The sequence below is a fragment of the Vulpes vulpes genome, chromosome 8 (assembly GCF_048418805.1).
Source record: "Vulpes vulpes isolate BD-2025 chromosome 8, VulVul3, whole genome shotgun sequence".
NCBI classification, from domain to species: Eukaryota; Metazoa; Chordata; class Mammalia; order Carnivora; family Canidae; genus Vulpes; species Vulpes vulpes.
Genome location: NC_132787.1, coordinates 107,261,098 through 107,281,750, shown reverse-complemented (window position 1 = coordinate 107,281,750; position 20,653 = coordinate 107,261,098). Strand labels below are relative to the sequence as shown.

The window sequence follows — 20,653 nt, the reverse complement described above, 5'->3', positions numbered from 1 at the left end:
AGGGCACAGTGTGCAGAGCTTGGGAACTCGGCCTTCACTCTGAAGCTACAGGGAGTGTGGAAGAGGGCTGCCATACAAGGTACTGCAGACTGGGGGCCTTAGCAGAAGTTTCTTCTCTCATGGTTTTGGAGGCTGGAAGTCAAAGATCAAAGTGTCATCAGGGTTGTGGGTGAGGACCATAAGGAAGATTCTGTTCCCGGCCTCTCCCCCGGCTTCACGCGGTTTGCTGGCAATTCTTCACCTTCCAAAAAAAAAAAAAATTCTTCACCTTCCTTGACTTGTAGATTGCATTACCTGGGTCTCTGTCATCCTCACATGGTGTTTTCCCTGGGTGCGTGTCTGTGTCCAAGTATCCTCTTCATGAGAACATGGGTCATTGTAATTGGGCCCACCCTAGTCCACTCTGACCTCATCTTAACTTGATCATCTTCAGGGACCCTATCTCACATTCACAGGCCTTGGGGGTCAGGACTCCCAACATCTCTGGGAACACAAGTCAGCCCATCCACGGGTCCGAGCCCGAGCACGGTCCACAGGTGGACAGTCTTTCCCTGGCGAGGCCAATCAGGGAAGGCAGACAGGAACAGAAGGTGAAGGGTTACCCAGGCGGGGTCCAAAAGCTCCTCTTGATACAGCCCCCTCTCCCCCAAAACAGTGCTTCCCCACTCTGGGTGGGCTTTGATTCCTTGAGATACCTTAGAATGTGGGAAGGGCCCCAGAGAACACTCTGCTTAGAAACAATGACTTTAAAGGAAAATATTTTCTTGGATGCTTTCAGATACTGTGAACCAAACCTGCCTCACCTCGCACCCCCCCTCATTTATGACATAACCTCTTGGGGCGTCTGGATCAGTATCTGGCCGGAGATGGTGGCCATTGCATGATAAACACTGTCCCTCCCAGAGCAACACTGTGTGTAGATGAACCTGATTCTCAAAACCCCTCTGGAAAAGAAAGTATTATTCTCAAAATTCTTCACTTTATAAGCAAGGGGACTGAAGCTCTTGTTAAGAATTACTCCGTATACCAGGGACTGGTAGACTGTGGAGCAGAGCCCCAACCCCACAGCTTGTAGAGAGAAAACTCAGGACTTAAGCAGACACCAAAAGCCACTTCAAGGGCAAGGGACAGTGGTGACCAGGGGAACCTCTTTTCAGAAAGAGTTTCAGAGATGTGGGAATAGGGCAGCCTTGTGGGTGTCAGGAGGATTAACCACAGGATGAAGACTTATACAAACCATGTGTCCAGGACGACAAAGTACTTCCTAGGACAGGACCACCGTGGAAGTGGGCATTCCCCACGGTATGGCATGGAATAGAAATAGGAGCCAGGGTGAAATTGAAAACTGCAGATGTAAATGTTAACAAAGGCCACTCAGCACCTTCTGGAAGAGATTCACTTTAGCTGAAGGCCAGGTCTGAATGTGCAGGTGAGGCATGAGACAGCCAAAACCGGGCCTTTGCACCTACACCGGACACCTGCTTTACAGAAGTCATGGACAACGAGAACACCAAGAGATGCGAAGCGTCCTAACCCCTGTCCTCATGGAGCTCGAGGTCTAGTGGGGTCTACAGGCGAACCAGCTCCCATCCTACATGAGGGCACAGGGACCTTGGGAGGATATAGATTCTTAGTAACGAAAACGACAGATGAGAAGTGACTAATGAGGTCACGTAACGTCCCTCTGGGGAGAGAGGATCTCTGGAGATTTTGTTGTTCTGGTTCCACCTGACAGCCAAGGACCTTAAAAAACAATCCTTGTGATCTGCAAAGAGGAAAGGACAAAAACCCAACCACGCTAGGCTACTTGAGAAATGTTCGGGGACAGGGGGATGAGGGTGCGGTTAGTGTGTAGTTGGCTTCTCTCTTCTGCACAACGGGTCTGTTGTCCGTGCACAATGAACGTTAAATAATAATTGAATATTTTTCTTATTAATGGCTGAGGAGTTATCAGCAGGTTAATGAAACGTGCAGATGACACTGGACGGAGAGTTACACAAACGCCTATTAGCAACAGACAATGCAGAGGCACAGAAAAGAAGGAACGTCGCAACCACCCAAAATTGTGTTTGCAAAATGCAAGCGAAAGCACCTGCGAAAAAATGCACACGGAGTGGGGGTGGGCGAGGCAGATGCAGGGCTGGAAGGGAGGGTAGCTTTCCTGGCGCCGTGTGGCCCCCTGCCCGCCGCCTCCTCCGCCCACTCCACCTCGCGAATCTCTTCTAGGTCACCGTAGCTGGGATTCTGCAGCCCTGCCAACTCCGCTTTCTGCCTTCAGAGTTCTCTGAGCAGCGTGCCCGACGCACCCCGGGAGCTTTCCCTCCTGTTAGGCAGCTCCCTTTGCAGGTTTTGTGGCCTGTCCTTGAAGCCAACACTTAATTCAGATCCCGTGGCTTTCCTACCTGGTCTTGGTCCTCTTTTCCCTTAACTTCCATGTCTACCTTGGAGGAGTCATGCGTGCCTTGCTTGTCTGCAGATCCCAGGTATCTGCCCTTAACTTCCATGTCTACCTTGGAGGAGTCATGTGTGCCTTGCTTGTCTGCAGATCCCAGGTATCTGCATGCATGGCACTCGGGACCATATGGACCCCGTGCACCAGAAGCTCCCCGACAGCCTGTTTGCCTGGTGCAGCATGTGGGCAAGCTCCCTTTGGAGCTCTGAGTCCGGTGGGGCCTCCATCTGCCAAGATCCCTGACATTCCCTGCCCAGGACTGCACAATCTGGCCCCCGAGAGCTCCCGCCGGTCTGGTGTTTATTAAAGAAAAGGCTCCAACGCCAGCTGGAGGTGAGTAGGGAGGCTTTGGGAAGTACGCTACAGCCTGAGTGCTGGCGAAATAGAGGGTTAAAACCACCAAGCTGTGTCTTTGTGTCACACAGAACTGTCTCCCTTGGAGACAATGACACGGTGCATCGTGTTGTATCCATTTACAGTATATTCTAAGCTATCTGATGGCCAACTCGTTTCCTCTTGATCCATCGAGCCCTGTGTCAAGTGTAGCACCTGATGCACAATAAAGACTTAATATTTGCAGAGTGAGTGCTCTGTGGTTGATTCCAGAAGCAGGATTTGAGGGACGCCTGTGGCTTCCCCCTTCAGTGGTTGAGCATCTACCTTCGGCTCAGGTCCGGGTCCCCAGATCCAGGATCAAGTCCTACTTCAGGCTCCCTGCATGGAGCTTGCTTCTCCCTCTGCCTGTGTCTCTGCCTCTCTCTCTCTCTCTGTGTCTCATGAATAAATAAATAAAATCTTAAAAAAAAAAGAAGCAAAATTTAGGAAAAGCTTAGTGAGGAAGGACTTTTCTGGTGTGGAGGATCAGAACCTTTGGGCAAGAATGTTGTAGAGGCACCAGGGTGTCAGGGGATCATGAGACCTGGCATCTCATTCCCAGCGCATTCAGCTAATGAACTAATTCAGCTGAGTAGCTGAATGCACTCGAGCATTTTCCCTGATTCTCAAGTTTATTTAACAAATAGTGACAACAGGCCCCCTTCTAACTACTCCACTGGACGGCATAAGCATAATGGATGGGGACATGACTGTTTGCTCTTTGTGTGTACTTACTAGAGTGGCTTCATCCTTCCTATGAGGATTGGGGTTACCATCTTACAATTCCCAGCAGTCTTAGAATTATCAAATTTCAGTTGCCCTCCGTCAGTCTGAATATATTTTAGGTAGTCCTGCTAGCACTGTGATAATCCCCGGAGGTGGGCAGGTAGGAACTGAAAATAATCCCAGTACTTTTTCTCATAGAAATCTTCCCGGCAGAGCAAACTTCAAGCAGATATTTATCAGAGGACACAAGTATTCACAAAGCAGAGGGACCAGTGGGTCAGTAGCTGTTTGAGGAGCTTCCTGGAAGAAACATCATTGGGACTGAGGGTTGAGGGAGGTGTAGGTTCAAATGGTGGAGGGGGAGCAGAGGCGTTGCCTGGTGTCGAGCTTCTAACACGTTGGGTGCTTTATACACGTGGCTTAATCCTCACAACACTAAGGAGATAAAAATAATGATCTTGGTGGCGTGACTACTGACAATGTGCCTCGTACAGTGCTAGATATTTAAGGTACAAAGATGAACCAACCTGATACCAAGGGAACACTCTAAGAGCCAAGACTAGTAGGAATTAGGTCAGAAGTGGAGGAAAGAGAAGAAAAGTAAGAATCAAGACAACGCTGCTCCAGGCAGAGGGGGTAACGCAAGAGCACAAGCTATGGAGGCCAGTTGTGAAACACGAGGGTGTGTACAGGGACAGTACAAAGTCAAAGCTGTCATCACAGTTTTCTTAGCTTTGTCTGAGGGGAAAATTTCAAGCAAAGACACAATGATCCAGTCTAGTGTAAGGAACCCAGATGGATTCAACGTCTGTCTTCAACGATCATCAGAGCATGGCGGCCAACTCTTGTGTTCTCCGTATCTCGTTCACTTTCTCCGGCTTTTCTATTTTGAAGCCAATATCAGGTATCTTTTGATCAATTTGTGAATATTTCCCCAGATGTTCTTAAAAGGTAAGGGCTGTATCCACCAGAACTCTAATACCATTGTCCCATCTAAAAAAAATCAACAATTATTACTTGATATCACAAATTTCTCATCAGTGTTTCAATTTCTTGTATTATTCTACAGCTTTTTATATTAGTTGGCTTATTTATTTATTTATTTATTTATTTATTTATTTATTTATTTATTTAAAATATGGAACATTTCACGAATTTGCGTGTCATCCTTGCCCAGGGGCCATGCGAATCTTCTCTGTATTGTTCCGATTTTAGTATATGTGCTGCCGAAGCGAGCACTATTAGTTGGTTTTAATCAGAACCTAAGAAAGGTGCAAACATTGCAGGTGGACGTCCCTAACCTGAAGTTTTAGTTTGCAGTGTTCCTGGCCATCCCATGCTCCATGTCCCCCGCAGCACCCCTGGCCCGACACTGTCGGAGTCGGGCAGCAGTTGGGGCGTCTGTACAGATTTCCCGGTGGAGTTACTGCCCCAAACCTGCAGAGGAAAACAGGGCTTTCGATGGAGATGCTGAGCGGCCATGCAGACAGAGGCCTGGGCCGGGAGGAGGCAGGTCCCTCGGTCGGTGCCAGGAGCCAGAGGTCGGGCAATTTCCATCCATCGCCGTGAGAGCACATGCTGATGGCTGAGAAGCCGAGACTTCCCCACCCGGTGCTTTGTGACCACGGAACTTAACCCCAAATCAAAGCCAAAATCAAAGCCAGTGGAGGTGAGGGAGCAACCCTGAGCCAGATGCCAGGGGCTGGGGGGAGTGGGGAATGCCCTGAATGGATTACTTAATGGAAAGTGTTGAAAAGTTAATTTCCTTGAGCAAAAAGGGGCGCTGGAGGCAGAAAGACACTGTGATACTTTGTGGACATCAGAATCTGTCGAAAGCCTGGCGTAGCTGCTGCAGGTGCCGAGGCTCTGGGGTTGCTGGCCCAGGAAAGCAGCGTGCTTAAATGTTCATTTTGGTCGCATCTGTGTCCTGAAGTGTAACCCACCTTCTCGGAGTTGTGGCCCGTCAGGATAAGGTTGAAAACGGCCTTTCTAGACGGAATCGACCGCTAAGCAGAGGCCCGCTGACCATCTTTCCTTCTCTCCCCACACTTGCCTTGAGCTCCTCTCGCATGTTTTTCTCTCCCATCTTTTGTCCCTTGCAGGACTTTCTTTAAAACTTTGGTAAGTCTCGGATCTCTTCTAATGTTTTTCTAACGATAAGTTTCTGGGCAAGGGGTCGGTAGCTGAGAGGAGGTTGACAAAGACCACACGGCACAGGTCCACGTGCACGAGCGTCCGTGACCACCAGCCGTCGTTCTCGAAGCGCACGGCAACCTGCAGGGCTGGGTGCTTCTTTTGTTGCCCTCAGATTCCCAAGGAGTCAGCCAGACGAATACTCGGGTGCCCTCTGTAGTCTTCCCCTCTTGCCAAAACTGCAGCCAGAATAAACCAACAATGAAATGGAAAGACAAGGCCACTATGTTTTTCTGAAGCTCCAAATTGCTGTTCCAGATTTAGCTCTGATGTTTCCAGCTCCTGCTCCCTAACCACAACCACGTCATCCTTTACTGCCCCAGACCACAAGAGAGAAGGCCTGGGATTTCCCACCCTCTCTTCTCACCTGGAAGTTCTCCTAACCTCCAAGAGACCCACTCATGTCCCATCCTGGGTAAGGCCTCTTCTGTGGATCCAGCCCACCCCCCTGCCCCACCGTCGGGACCGCCATCTGCAGCCCCTCCTTCCTCCTACACCCAGTACCCTTTGGTCTAGCCACCAGCTTGGCACTTGAGATTAATTGCAATGACAAATTTATGAGTCTGTATCCTTTGTGGAATGTACTTTCCTTGAAAGAACATGAGGCCTACGTCTACTCTTTATTTTCCCTAGTGTCTAGGAGATGGGCAAAATGATCTCTAAAAGGGCAGATGGAAACTGTAGAATCAAAAGCAAATAAAACAATATTTTGGTGACCCGGGCTCTGCTAAGGTGGTGGCTTGAGTAGTCCTACTGTGTTCACCCCCGACAGGGAAGTTCGTCACAGAAATAAACAAGCTGCTAGCGTTCAGACCTGAGCTTCATTATCAGGTCCAAATTAATTCCCAATGTTCAGGCAAATGTGGAACGTGGCCCTCTGACAACTCATACCAGGCTTGCTTATGTAAATATTTTTCTGCAAGTTTTATGGGTCTGAGTTGGGGTCTGACTTCCAATGTCAGCAGAGAACCCTGATGGGAGTATAACGTTCCCAGCAGGCTTCAGTTGAATATTTATGAGTAGTCTCTGTAGTCTCTGCCTTCTATTGTTCCTGGAAGACTTCTATTATTTAGACAGTAATTAATCATATTCCAAGGGAAAATGCATGGAGCCAAGCCCCATGGTGAGGTTTCCGATGGCTTTTTCTTCCCAGATGAGCAAAATAATAACAGCAACCAAAAAGTTTCCCAAAGAATTGCTTATCTCCTATGTCAATCTGTGCACAATTCCATGGGGCCCCGTAGAATTCCATTGCCAAGCAGCCAGTCCTGGAAAAACACAGGTCAGGAACGAGTCTCCTGCTGTTAGATTTTGCTGATTGTTGGCACACCCGTTCTTTGGAGTTCACGGTTTAGGCCAGACGCGGAGGCCTAGGATTCCATCTCACACTTGCTTCTGCTAGGGGTAGCAAAGCTCTTCTAATTATCCAACACAGGAATGAGAAAGAGTCCTAGGGTCTCAGAAGTTAACATGTGGGAAGGCCCACTCTGTGCTTTACCTATGTGAATTGACAGGCATTACCTAGCAGACATTGGATGGAGTGTAAGTCATCTATATTAAACGGTAGGCATATTCCCCCAGTTTATTCCCTTACAGATAAAACAAGAGCACATCTGTTTGTTGTTGATGATTAACAAATCATCCCCAAATTCAGCGGCTTAAAAGAATGAGCATTTACCACTGCCTGTGGGTCTCGTGGCCACATGGGCGCTCCTTCCAAAGTCTGGGGAGCTCACTCAGGCCCCCGTCATTAGCTCCGGGTCTGCTGGGTACCTGGTGCTGTGGATTGAGGCTAAGGCCTGTTGTGTGTCTTGTACCTCAACTGGGACAGTTGGGCTGACTCAGCTGTGCTTCATGTGGACTCTCATTTCTGGCCATTTTGACAACCATTGTCCTCAGTCTGGCCTCAGCAGAGGTCTGAGAAGTAACAGAAAGACACATGGTCTCTGGAGGTCTAGGCTTGGACCTATTTCATTTTAACTTTCCTGCATTTTCTGGTGTTTTGGTGGTGGTGTTTCCTTTTTTTTTTTTTTTTTTTTGCCCAAGTCAATATCAAGACTATTTTAGAGTTAAGAAGTTGGGAACTATATTCTTCCCCTTGATGGAAGTTGCTATAACATCACATTGCAAGGAGGGTGGGCAGAGGGAGGGCATCCAAGTATCACTCTCAGATGTGTTCTTAGTAATGATGGGGAGTACTCGAAGAAAGGCTTTGCATCTCAACAGAGAAAGGTCACAAGGCATTGCATCTGTGGTAGGAAGGACATCGTTGTCCCAAGTTAAAGTAAATTGATCACAGACATCTCTGGAGGAGAGTGAGATAAATAAGGTTTGCTCACCATTGATTCCAGAGAGGATGGTGTTGAGCGAGATGGCACGGAGGACAGCGTGGGTGATCCTGGAGCACAGATTGTGCAAGACAACAGTTAGGGGTGCCAGTTTGTAGTAAATACAAACAGCTATTGCATCTCACGTGCTTGTTAGTTTTCCGTGATTTTGCTTGGCTGTAGCAACAGGAATGGTAAAAGCTAACATTCACCCCGGCATGGTGCTTGGTGTTTTAGAAACCCCTCTTCTTATTTTAGGTCCTTGGCAACTCTGTGACTTTGGTGCTCTCATTTCTACCTTGTAATTGAGCATAGAAGACTTAGACATTATAAAGGAAAGGAGGAGAACTGAGTGGGAAAAATTAGAGAAGGAGACAAACCGTGAGAGACTCCTAACTCTGGGAAACAAAGGGCCATGGAAGGGGAGGCGGGTGGGGGGATGGGGTAACTGGGTGACGGGCGACAAGGAGGGCACTTGATGGGATGAGCACTGGGTGTTATACTATATGCCGGCAAATTGAATTTACATTTTAAAAATGTAAAAATAAATAAATAAATAAATAAATAAATAAATAAATAAATAAGAAATGGGAAGCACTCAGTCTTGAGGTCATGCACCTCATTGTCAGGGGACAGAATTGGTTTCCAGAGGCAGCCCTCTCACTCAGTACACAAGGTCTCCTGTTGATGGTGTGTTACTTCAGGCTCTTAGGGCTACAGGTATCACATCAAGCTATGTTAAGTGCATAAGAAGGAAGGTGGATTTGTGACAAGGATACAGGCAGGTGCACAGGGTGTCCTACTGGGACTCCGAATGTTCTCTCCATCCTCTTGCATTGATGTGTTTCCCTTCTGGAAGACTCACTTTGCTGGGTTCCCACACATCAGTGTCCTGGCAGCAGCTATTTTCATATACTCTCTTCGAAGAGGATTTAAGTTGATGTGGGAATCTGTTAATTCCTAAGGCCAATTCTTAGAGAAGAACTCTGATTGGAAAAAAAATTGATCAAGGACTTTCATCAGGCGAATCGACTGAAGCCAGGGGCCTGTACCAATCGTAAAAATATCTCTTCTCATTTGACCACTGAGACCTGGAGCAGCTAGAGAGGCAGGTCCCTGAAAAGTGGGATGGGGTGAGGGGAATCAGAGATAGAACCGTAGATGTACCTTCTACATGATGTCTAATTTCTGTGCTCCCTGACAGCTGGGTAGTTTGCCCCGTGTTTTATTTAAATTTTTTTAGAATATTCTCTACACTCAGTATGGAGCTTGAACTCATGATCCTGAGATCAAGAGTCTCATGCTCCCCTGATTGAGTCCGCCAGGTGCCCCTACCCTGCATTTTCAACATGAGGATAAACAGGTATATAAAAAAACGCTCAACATCACTCATCATCAGGAAAATACAAATTAAAACCACAGGACATGATGTCACCTTACAGCTGTCTGGATGGCTATTATAAAAAAAAACAAAACAAAAAAACGCTCACACAAAACCAAACAAAATAAGACAGTAAGTGTTAGCAAGAACATGAGAACTTGGAACCCTCACGCCCTGTTGGGGGGAATGGTAAATGGCATAGGCACTGTGGAAAACAGTAAGGAGGTTCCTCAAAGAATTAAAAATAGAACTACCCTATGATCTAGCAATCTCAGTTCTGGATATTTATCCAAAAGGAGCTGAGATCAGGATCTCCCCGAGATATTACCCCTCCATTCAGTGTTACTAGCACTTCATCCCGGTGCCATTCACAAGAATCAAGATATGGATACAACCGAGTGGCCACCCACAGATGAACAGATTAAGAAAACACGGCATATACACACAGTGGTTCATGCATGGTATCCAGCCTTAGAAATGGCAATCCTGTCCCAAAAAGGGACAACACGAGTGACCTGGAGCACATTTTGAAATAAGCCAGTCACAGAAAAATATGCGCCACCTGACTTCACTCATCTGAGGGGTGTGTAGTAGGCAAATTCACAGCGTTGAAGAGTGGAATGCTGGCTGCCAGGGGTCAAGGGGAAGGAGAAACGGGGGGTTACTAATTAACAGACATAAAATCTCAGTCCGGCAAGATGCACAAGCTCTAGAGGCCTACGGGCAGCATCGTACTAACAGTCCAGAGAAATGTAACACACGTAGACATTTGTTAAGCGGGCAGATCTCCGGTTAAGGGTTCTTACCATAATTTTTATTTATTTATTTATTTATTTATTTATTTATTTATTTATTTATTTATTTCATTTTATTTATTTCATTTTATTTATTTAATTTAATTAATTTTTTTTTTTAAAGATTTTATTTATCTATCCATGAGAGACACAGGTGGAGGGAGAAGCAGGCTCCATGCAGGGAGCCTGATGTGGGACTCGATCCCTCGTCTCCAGGATCACACCCCGGGCTGAAGGCGGCGCTAAACCGCTGAGCCACCCAGGCTGCCCTCTTACCATAATTTTTAAAGAAAGATGAGGAAACTAAAACAGGAAAGTTAAAGAATTTGGGTGATGCCAAAGAGAAACTCAGTAGTGAAAATGATGGTGGGGGTCCAATGACTGCCTTTCAGACACCAGGGCAGGGAAGGAGAATCAAGAGGGGGTTGAGCTTTGGATCCTTCCAGCCTGGAGGATGGCGTTAGCATCGGGAACAAGCAACAGGAGGATAAGGAATAAGGCAGACAGTGATGACTGCGAGTGTGGTATGCCGTGGAGGTCGAGACCCTCAGACTAGAGTGAGGGCCTTCCAGGATGGCAGCCTGGGCTGGAGGTGAGCCTGTGCCTCGCTGGGCAGCACACCGAGAGGTGCCGTCAGTGGGAGAGTTTAGCTGCCAGTTCCCGGGGGTGCCATCTAGGAGGGGTGACACCGTGGCTGACTCCTGCTGCTGCAAGTGAAGGTGGGCACAGGGGTGCGACGGGCTTGCAGAGACCTGAGCAGCACTGGTGAGGACACCGAGGTCACTGCGGATGGGCCAGTGGAGGCTACCCGGCGTTTCCCACGCTGCAGCCACCGAGCCGGACGCTCTGCACATGGTAAGGCCTCATCCCAGCTGCGCCCCTGAGAGGCGGTTGTCTCTCCACGTCACAGCCGAGGGAGCTGGGAGTCCAGGGCCGCGTGGGTCAGCCGTGGGTCAGCAGTTGGCCTCCGTCAGCCCCAGCAGCCCGGGATCCCTTGCCTGCTGCACAGGCCGCCCACAGCAGGTGGCAGGAGCTGTCACACTGAGAGCAATAAATTAGTCCTACTTCGGATCATGCTTACGCAACCAGAGTAATATCTGGTAGGAATTTTTCTACCGGGCTTTCTTTTCCCCCTAACGTGGTTCCAGTGACACCTTGTGCCCTCCTGAGCATCTTCTCTCCCTTCATCTCTCAAACACCCTCTCCCCTCCGTTTCTGTCTTTCCTTCCCTCCATCACTTACTACCTTCTCTCCTCCTATATGCCCGGGTCTCTCGCTTTCTCTGTCCCTTCTCTCTGACTCTTTCGCCTTTATTCTGGTGGCTTCCAGTAGGCTGTCGCTGTCGGGATCTCCAGCCATTGCACATAATCACCACCTCGTCACCAGGGCCGCTGCGTCCCCTCTTCCCAACTTTTGGAGGGAGGAGCGCAGGGGATGTGCGTCCAGGTGGGTGAGACTCACACCCCAGCTTGTCCCCAGGAGGCGCCTGTAGAGAGCGCTTGATCCACACCGTGGTGAAGACACAGTTCTAACTGGTCTGATAGAAGTTTCCTAACGTCCTGGAGATTAAGATGTTACAATCTGTGCCTTTAATGACAAGAAACAGCTTAGGTTTCAGGATGTTGTCAACGCTCCCTGTGCCTGTAATCCAGAGTTTGAGCTGCCCTTCCCACGTGCGTAAAAGTGCTAAGATAATGACACAGTTGGGTCTCAAGTGTGGTGTATGCAGGAGAAAGTCTGCAGGGCTTTCCAAGTGGCAGGGCTGTTTCGGTGTTGCCGGGACTAGATTTGGGGATTCTAAGAGACTTCTGGAAAGCTGGAGCTCTAAAGACCACCGCAGAGACAACTAACAGGGAGCTTTTTTTTTTTTTTCTTGGATTGGGGTATAATTGACATATATAACATGAGGTATCGCCGACATACAACATTTCAGGTGTGCAGTATGATGTTTCTGCATTTGTGCTTATTGGAGAATGATCACCACAGTCTGAAAAGGGAGCTTTTTGAATGAAAGACCCCGTGAGGGTGAAAGCAGAGCCTTCTCTGCAGAGTTAGCCTCCTACTACTGTGTGAACCTGCGTGGACTGAATTATGTCCCCGAAAATGAGATGTGGAAGGTCCTCACCCGCGCTACCTGTGAATGTGACCTTATTTAGAAATAGGGCCGTGGCAGATGGGATCAGATTAAGCTGGGGTCATTCTGCATGAAGGTGGGCCCTGACCCAGTATGACTGGTGACTTTATAAAGTGAGGAAAATTTTGGATACACACACACGTGCGCACACACACACAGAACATAGATGACGGCAGAGGCGGGGGCTGCAGTCATGCTGTCACAAGCCGGGGAGCACCGCGGGTTGCCAGCAACCCCAGATGCCGGCAGAGGCCAGCAAGGGTTCTGTCCAGAGTCTCAGAGGCAGCTGTCCTGCTGGACGCCGTGCCCCGCTCCAGCTGCAGACACGTGGAGGTGTCCTTGAGGAACACCAAGCTCCGGCCACACGGGCTCTCAGCTGGCTGTTCCTTTTGCCAGCGATGACTCCCCTGTCTTCCTCCCCCCGGGGAGGTCTGCTCAGCCTTCAAGACCAGCTCCCAGCAGCTCCCCTGGGAGGCCTTTCTCAGCCTCCCCGTCTGCCAAGTCTGCTGAGCACTCTCACTGCTGAGAAATCATGCCGTGTTCACACCAGATTGCAAATACGTCTGTCACTATTTGGAAATCGATGATGAGCTCTGGAGGGCAGGGCTAACCTCATGTTCCTGTTCATACAAAGGCGGGCAGGAGGTCAGACCACCGCCCTCGATGTCTGAATCATGGTCACATTTATCATACGTTCGTGCGTATGCGATCATTTTCTGGAAGAGGCAGGAGGCATGTCCTCAGGAGTGGGTCACTTTTTAAAATTAGCTTGAAGGCACCCTCAGGGATGAAGCATGTGTGTGCGGCCTGGTGCTCCTCCTCCCCTGGGCCGAGCACAGCCCCCCAGGGCCTGGCACACTGCACGTGGTAGAGACCTGCTGTTGTACGTGTGGACGGGAACGGTGTATTTAATGAGCTGTATTTGCTAAGCGCCCACGCCGGGCCAGACACTGTTCTAAGCACTCCTTGTGCCTGAACGCATGCAACCCTTAGCCCGCCTCATGAGGAAGACACTCCTTCCCCGGATGAGAAAACAGAGACGTACAATTGGCCCTCACAGGGTTACACCACAGTTAGTCTGGAAGCTTCCTTCAGCTGCTCAAACCCAGGCTGTGCTGGGCGTGAGGGCGTGCGGGAAGGCCCCCTTCCAAAGTCAGCTCTTCTGACTCTGTTCCCTGCCCTCAGGCCCTTGAGCCTCACGGAGAGCTCCTGTCCACCCCTCCTGCCGCAGAGGTGACCCTCCCGTGGGTTCAGGAGGCCGGAGCCCCAGCCCACCCCGGAGGAAGGTGCAGGTTCCTGCGTGCGGGAGCAGCTCGTCACGTCCCTCCCAGAGCCCCAGCCACCAGCTTCCTGGAGAGGCTCACATGCCGCTGGAGTCCGGAGCTTGCAGCAGCATCAACGAAAGCCAGTGGGTTCTGCGTCCTGCTCGGGGGCCTCCCTCACCCCACTCACCCCCGCAGCCTTGCCAGGACTCTGTCTGTGCCAGGCCTACCTGGGTCCCCGACATAATCCCCCACCCCACACCCCAGCAAAGGTACGTGAGGCGGCCACGGCCCACATCACATGTCATCTTAATGCGCAATCACAGGAGCTGAGTTACAGTTGACTAGTTGACATGTCACTTTTGGAGACATCTAGAGAAATAGAAATCAGACCTCACAGCTTTCAACAAATGTTTGTAGCCGGTGATTTGTTGTTGTTGGTGGTGGTGGTAAATATTTTCCTGGGCTCTTCAAAAGCTCCATGCTTTTGAGTTTAAGAATTAAATGTGTTTGAGGAGCCTGGGTGGCTCAGGCAGTTTAAGTGTCTGTCTTGATCTCAGGGTCCTGGGATCAAGCCCCATGCTCAGTGGGGCGTCTGCTTCTCCCTCTCCCTCCCCTCACCCCCTATGCTCTCTGTCTCTCTCTCAAATAAATAAAATATTTTTTTAAATCTTTTTTTTTAAAGATTTTATTTATTTACTCAGAGAGAGACAGAGAGAGAGACAGAGAGAGAGAGGCAGAGACACAGGCAGAGGGAGAAGCAGGCTCCGTGCAGGGAGCCCGACGCAGGACTTGATCCCAGGTCTCCAGGATCACGCCCTGGAATGAAGGTGGTGCTAAACCGCTGAGCCATCCAGGCTGCCCTCAAATAAATAAAATCTTAAAAAAAAAAAAAAAAAAGAATTAAACTTGTTGAAACTCACTCAGGGTCTCTGCTGGGCTGCGGGTCCTAAGCCCCATGGCCAGTTACTGCTGCGTCTTTTTCACTTCGGAGACCTCAGAGCCAAGCACAGTGCCTGGAATGAATAAGCAGTTCTCTCTGGAGGGGAGGAAGGTGATGCTGTCTCTTTAGAATTTCTTGGAATGAATGTGACCGAGTGAACACAGAATGACAGGGAGGACGGAGTTCATTCTCGTTAGCTATTTCCTATGATACAGCTTTTTTTTTTTTTTTTAATTTTTAAGGTTAAGTATTGTTAAGTACTGTTGTTTTGTAAGACTTTTATTTCTGTCACCTGTACGTGCAGGTGATCCAGGTACAGTGGTCGCTGGCAAACCTTCTCAGGGCACCCACCGTGTTCTGTTTGTGGGTCCCGTGGAGCAGCCCTTTGGGCAGGACCCATGGGATAGCTTATCTCTGCTCCATGACATCTGTGGTCCCAACTGGGAAGAGTCAAAGGTTTGGGAGTGCTGGCTGTTGGAAGAGGCTGTTGGAGGAGGCTGGCCAGGACCTGAGCGAGCCCTCGGCTCCAACATCTGCACTGTGGGCTCTGCTTGGGCCGGTGTGGGCCTCCTCCCAGCCTGGCTGCTGAGCTCCAAGCAAACAAAGCTGAAGTCATGTTTGCAGTGCAGCCTCAGAAGTCACCTGGCAATGCCTCTGCTATCAGCTACTGGCCGAGCCGGTCGATGTCCTTCGACAGATGATGGATAAAGAAGCTGTGGTCTATATACACAATGGAATATGACTCAGCCATCAGAAGAGACGAATGCCCTCCATTTGCTTCGATGTGGATGGAACTGGAGGGTATGGTGCTGAGTGAAGTAAGTCAATCGGAGAAGGACAATCATCATATGGTTTCACTCATATGGGGACTATAAGAAATAGTGAAAGGATTATATGGGAAAAGAGGGGAACTGAGTGGGAAAAATTAGAGAGGGAGACAAACCATGAGAGACCCCTAACTCTGGGAAACACAAAGGGTTGCAGAAGGGGAGATGGATGGGGGAATGGGGTGACTGGGTGACGGGTAATGAGGAGGGCACCTAATGGGATGAACACTGGGTGTTATACTAGATGTTGGAAAGTTGAATTTAAATTTTAAAAAATGTAAAAAAATAAATAAAATTCTTTTTATGTGAAAAACAAACAACAACAACAAAAACAAACAAAGGCTGTCCAGGTTCAAGTGAAGGGGACATGGGACAGGGCATATTACTGAGGCTTCTTGGAAAAGTCCAGGCTGTTAGGGCAGGTCCACAGCCTGAAATATGTTTCCTCCTGTGCTTCATGGGCAAAACCGTTGGACAACTCACCGCCTGATTTTGTCTGTGGTGTGAATAAGCCACTATTGCCGTGCCGGCTGTTCTGATGGATGGGCAAGTGATTTCCAAGTGTTCTGGATTCTGTAGGTGATGTCATGGGGAGCGCCGTGCCCTTGCGTACACACGAGGGGTGGGCTCCGAAACCCAGCCTTCCCCGGGTCTGCTGAGGGTGGACGGCCGCCGGGGCTGAGGGCTCCTGAGTGGGCCAAGGTGGGCTAGTGCATGTGAACCCTCTCTTAACCCAACTGCTTATCATTCTGTATTCAAAGTGACATTGTGATTGATGGCTCACTGTACCCGAAATCCTTTGTACATATAGCTCCCCGCACACTGCTGTGTTTTAGATGACCCTGCACAGCCCGGCAGTCCTTGCTAGCTCATTACTTCTCAGGAGCCTCCTGGGAGGAAATAAATGGTCCAGAAGACACTGAAAGCATGCAGAAGGCCCCAGCGCACCTTGCCTATCTATAAGGATGTTCTTTTGACCAGGCAGTGAGGATGAAAGTAAGCACACCCCCCTTTTTTTTCTTTTAAGATTTTATTTATTTTGCTCATGAGAGATAGAGAGAGGCAGAGACATAAAGGAAGGAGAAGCAGGCTCCATGCAAGGAGCCCAAAGGGGGACTCGACTCCAGGACTCCAGGATCACGCCCTGAGCTGACGGCAGACACTCAACCCCCGAGCCACCTAGGCACCCTGAAAGTTAACCCCTTGAAGCCCCATTAACACAGGTGTATTTGATACCCCTGAATGCAACTGGGGAAGATGTGAAGTAACACAGCGTCCGCCGTCACCCGCTGGTCAAAGTGCAGCTTCTGACCCAGGATGCCTTGCTGGGTGCAGCCAACCCCCCACCCGAGCTGGCGGGGTGCTGTTCCCAGGTGTCTGCAGCACCACCTACCCCAGGGCTCACCTGTATGGAGTGACTGCAGATTAGCAAGGCTTCCTCGGCCCTGAGGAGGCCCATCCTGAGGGGATCCCTGTAGACAGAGGTGGCCTGCAATGGGAGTGGTATTTATACACCGCGTGGGCTCTGAGGAAGCCCGTTCCTCCCCAGCAGGCGGGATTCTTGCGAAGGTTGATGCCTTCCTCTTCTGAAACGTTTACTGAGCACTTAGTGTGGGCCAGGCCCTGTGCCAGGGTGTATGTGTAGATCTTGGGGGCGGTTTCTCAGCGGGGAATCAAGTCTACGACAACATAGAGACGGGTTGTGAGCCAACCTTGGTAATCGCTGGGGACCGACTGTGATGGGGCCACGTGCAGCCGGTTTCACCTGCTGCAATACAATATCCCTCGTGCAGAAAGCTCAGTGGCAGCGGGGAGATCGGGGCAGGGTGGGGGGGTGTCCCAGAGAAGGAAGCGTTTAGATTGGGTCTTGAAAGATGTTTCCCAGATGGAAAAAAGAGGAGGGATAATTGAAGGAGGGTCCTTTAATTTTCTGAGGTCTTGTGTACGGTGGGACATGAGCCAGGAAGCGAGGTGGCACCTACGGGGCGCTCCCTCCAGCTCCTCAGGGGGAGGGAGGCGCGGGTTGGACGGGGAGAGGTCACGGGGTAGGGTCCCCACTCCTCCACGTGGAACCTGTTCCTCACCAGAGCAGGTTGTTCTTTTCCTAAAACCCTGCACCCGAGAGGGCATCTGCTGGAGACCTCTGGGCTGGGGCAGCTTGGAGGCGGCAGCGGGCCTGCGGGCTCCCCGACACCCCGACCCTCCCCAGGCCAGGCCTGGAGCAGGTTTCCCGCCGGCCACGCGCCCTGGAGAAGCCGCTTCTGTGTCCAGGGCCATGGGCAGGGCGGCTTGAGCAGCATCCGGGAGGCCGTTGTCGCCGTCGTCCTGCAGTGTGATTCAGCGGAGGGGAGCTGCCTTATGGGTGCCACCGCTCGGCTGGCCGCGGGGGCCTCGGCGATGCCACCCACCAGGAAGGGGCACAGCTGGCAGGGGGCCGTACCCCTCCTGGCTCTCCCCCTCGCAGCTCTGCCTCCCTGCTGCCAAGCCTTGCGCCTGCTGGGACGGTGGTTGTCACCCACACCAGGAGCGAGCTGCCGTCGGGCCGCCAAGGGCACGCATATGGTGCGGTGCCGCTTTCCCTTCAAATGTCTCATCACGTCTTCGATACTGGGTGCTCGGCCTTCACAGTGGAGAAACCGAGCTGGAAGCGATAAGCACAATCGTAGCAGGTAACATCCTTAGAAAGCGGCATCCAGATGATCCCAAGGCCTCACCTCTCAGGGCTTGACACTCGAGACGTTGGTCAGGCTGCCTGGTGCCAGGCCTGTGGGCAGACCTCCCTGCCCTCCCTCCCCGGACGCTGGCAGCACCCCCTTGATGCCCCTGGTTTCTGGGGAGCCCTGAGGGGCACGGAGTGGGCACGCTCCTCACTTCACTCCTCTGGCCACGGCCGGACCTCTGCTCGCCCCTCTTTACACTTGACAACAAAACTCTGCTTTCCTGGTTTGAACTCTTTTCCGGAAGAGCAGTGACGCTGGACCCAGGACGTCCCCCGTCTATGGTTAGGGAACCAGGCCAGGCTGTTCCTTCTGGGCCCTGGAACCCCTCACGACGTTGGCCAATCTTCCAGGCTGCCATCCTTCCTGCCTGAGCTCTGGGTTTCCAAAGGCCGATTCAGATGATGACGGGCTGAGGTGATCCCCTCATGACCAATGCAGGTCACCGGGCTGCCGTCTCGCAGCTGGGACCCGGCCGGCGCCCTCCCCGCTAACCAGCCTGCTTCCATCCGATAGAAACACTTGTCCTTGTATCCAGCTGAAGGGAGGCCAGAAGACAAAGTTCTGTGACCCAGCAATGCTTGGACATCCCAGTTGGCTTTGTCCATTGGTGTCATTCAGACCACCAGTGAAGCCAATGATTGAAGCCAAGAAGATTGAGGTGTTTTATCCAGGACTCATTTCATCACTATCAAAGCCAACTATCCCGGAGCATCCCTCTGGAACTACTGTCTCTTAAAATTATTAAGATTTAATTTTTTTTGGAGTCAGTTTAGGTTCCTGGTGAAACTGAGAGGAAGGTACAGATTTCCTTATACTCCCTGTCCCCCACCACACAGACATTCCCCGCCAGAGTGGGATGTTTGATACGACCGATGAGCCCACACCAACATACCGTAATCACCCAAAGCCCGTAATTTACAGTGGGGTTCACTGCTGCTGTTGCACCTTTGGTGGGTTTGGGGAAATGTGTAATGACACGTATCCATCCTTAGAAAATCACACAGGGTAACCTCAGTGCCCTGAAAATCCCCTGGGCTCTGCGTCTTCATCCATCCCCCGCCCCCCAACCCCAGGTGACAACTGATCTTTGTACCGTCTCCGTAGATTTGCCTTTTCCAGAATGTCATGTAGTTGGAATCATACATATGAAGTCAGGTCAGATTGGTTTCTCTTGCTTAATAACATGCCCCGAGCTTTCCTCCGTGTCTTGTCAGGACTCCATAGCGCATTTCTTTCTAGCGCTGAGTAGCGTTCCATGGCCTGGACGTGCTCCGGGTAATCCATGACCTCCTGAAGGACATCTTGTTTGCGTCTAAGATTTGGCAATTCCGCATGAAGCCGCCACACACACGCGTGTGCGGACGTGTTTCCAACGCCTGTGGCTAAATCCCAAGGAGTGCAATGGCTGGACCCTCCAGCAAGAGTCTATCTGGTGTCGCAAGAAACCGCCGGACTGTCTTCCAAAGTGACGGCACCTCCTCGGGCTCCTCACCTGTGATGAGCGGGAATTCCTGCTTCCCCACATCCTCACCAGCGCTGGGTGCGTCAGTGTTCTGGGCGTTGGCCATTCTAATGGTTACGTAGTCGTAGCTCGTTATTGTTTTCATTCGCATTTCCTTGTGACCTATGACGTGGAAACTTTTCTCACTACGGTCTTTTCTTTACTGCCATGTTTAATCCAGAAAGGCCATGAAACTTTGTCTAAGGATAGAGTAATATGAATGATTAAGGCCACCCTCAAACACGTGTTGCCTTTCCCCTTCCTCCCTTAGATAGAACATCAGTGGGGCCGACTCCGCTGTCGGTCACCGGAGGGCAGGGAAGGTGTGTGGCCCGGCGCCAGCGAGTAGCCGTGGTTAGGGTCGGCAGGTCTACACCACCAGCAGCCTGGAGCCACTTGGAACAGGGGCGGTCTTCCCCGGCACTGGTTGTGTTTGCCTTGGCTTGGCCCCTAATAAGAGGCTAGGCTCTGAGTAACCACTAAACCTTTTTTTTTTTAAGTATGAATAGATGAATCTTGGGATCCCTGGCAATTTACAGTCACCTGACACAGTGGTACTTAACCTGGAATGCACATTGGAATTACCTGGGCCCTTTTCTATTTATTTTTAATTTTTAATTTTTTAATTTTTAATTTTTTTTTTATTTTTTGGGGGGGCCCTTTTCTAAAAGTGGAGCCAGACCTAATGGTTTCTAATTTCTAGAGCTGGAGCCTGGGAGATAAAAGCTGGTACAAGCTCCCCCTGGTGATCTTGATAAGCAAATGCATCTAAAAAAATAAAAAAAAACAAAAAAACAAAAAACAAAAAACTCCAACAACAAGAAACTAAACTAGAGCATCCACTTTCATTTATTAAAAAAATAATAATAATCTAAAATTTCCCAAGTGTGTAAGTATCTGGCATTTAAATATATCTGGGGAAATAAGTTTTGCATTTCATGGTTTGGAGGTAAAAGCCTATTCTTAGAAAAATCACTGAATTCTCAATGATTTCTGCCCATTACCTCTTTCTTATGCT

The 20,653-nt window shown here is 50.1% G+C and overlaps 1 non-coding gene across 1 annotated transcript; it reads right to left on the bottom strand.

Moving 5' to 3' along the window:
- Positions 1 to 4,685: 4,685 nt before the first annotated feature.
- LOC112927803 (U6 spliceosomal RNA) lies at positions 4,686 to 4,792 on the bottom strand. The gene has a single exon (XR_003236638.2). It is a non-coding gene; the product is annotated as a U6 spliceosomal RNA (small nuclear RNA).
- Between the last annotated feature and the right edge of the window lie 15,861 nt (positions 4,793 to 20,653).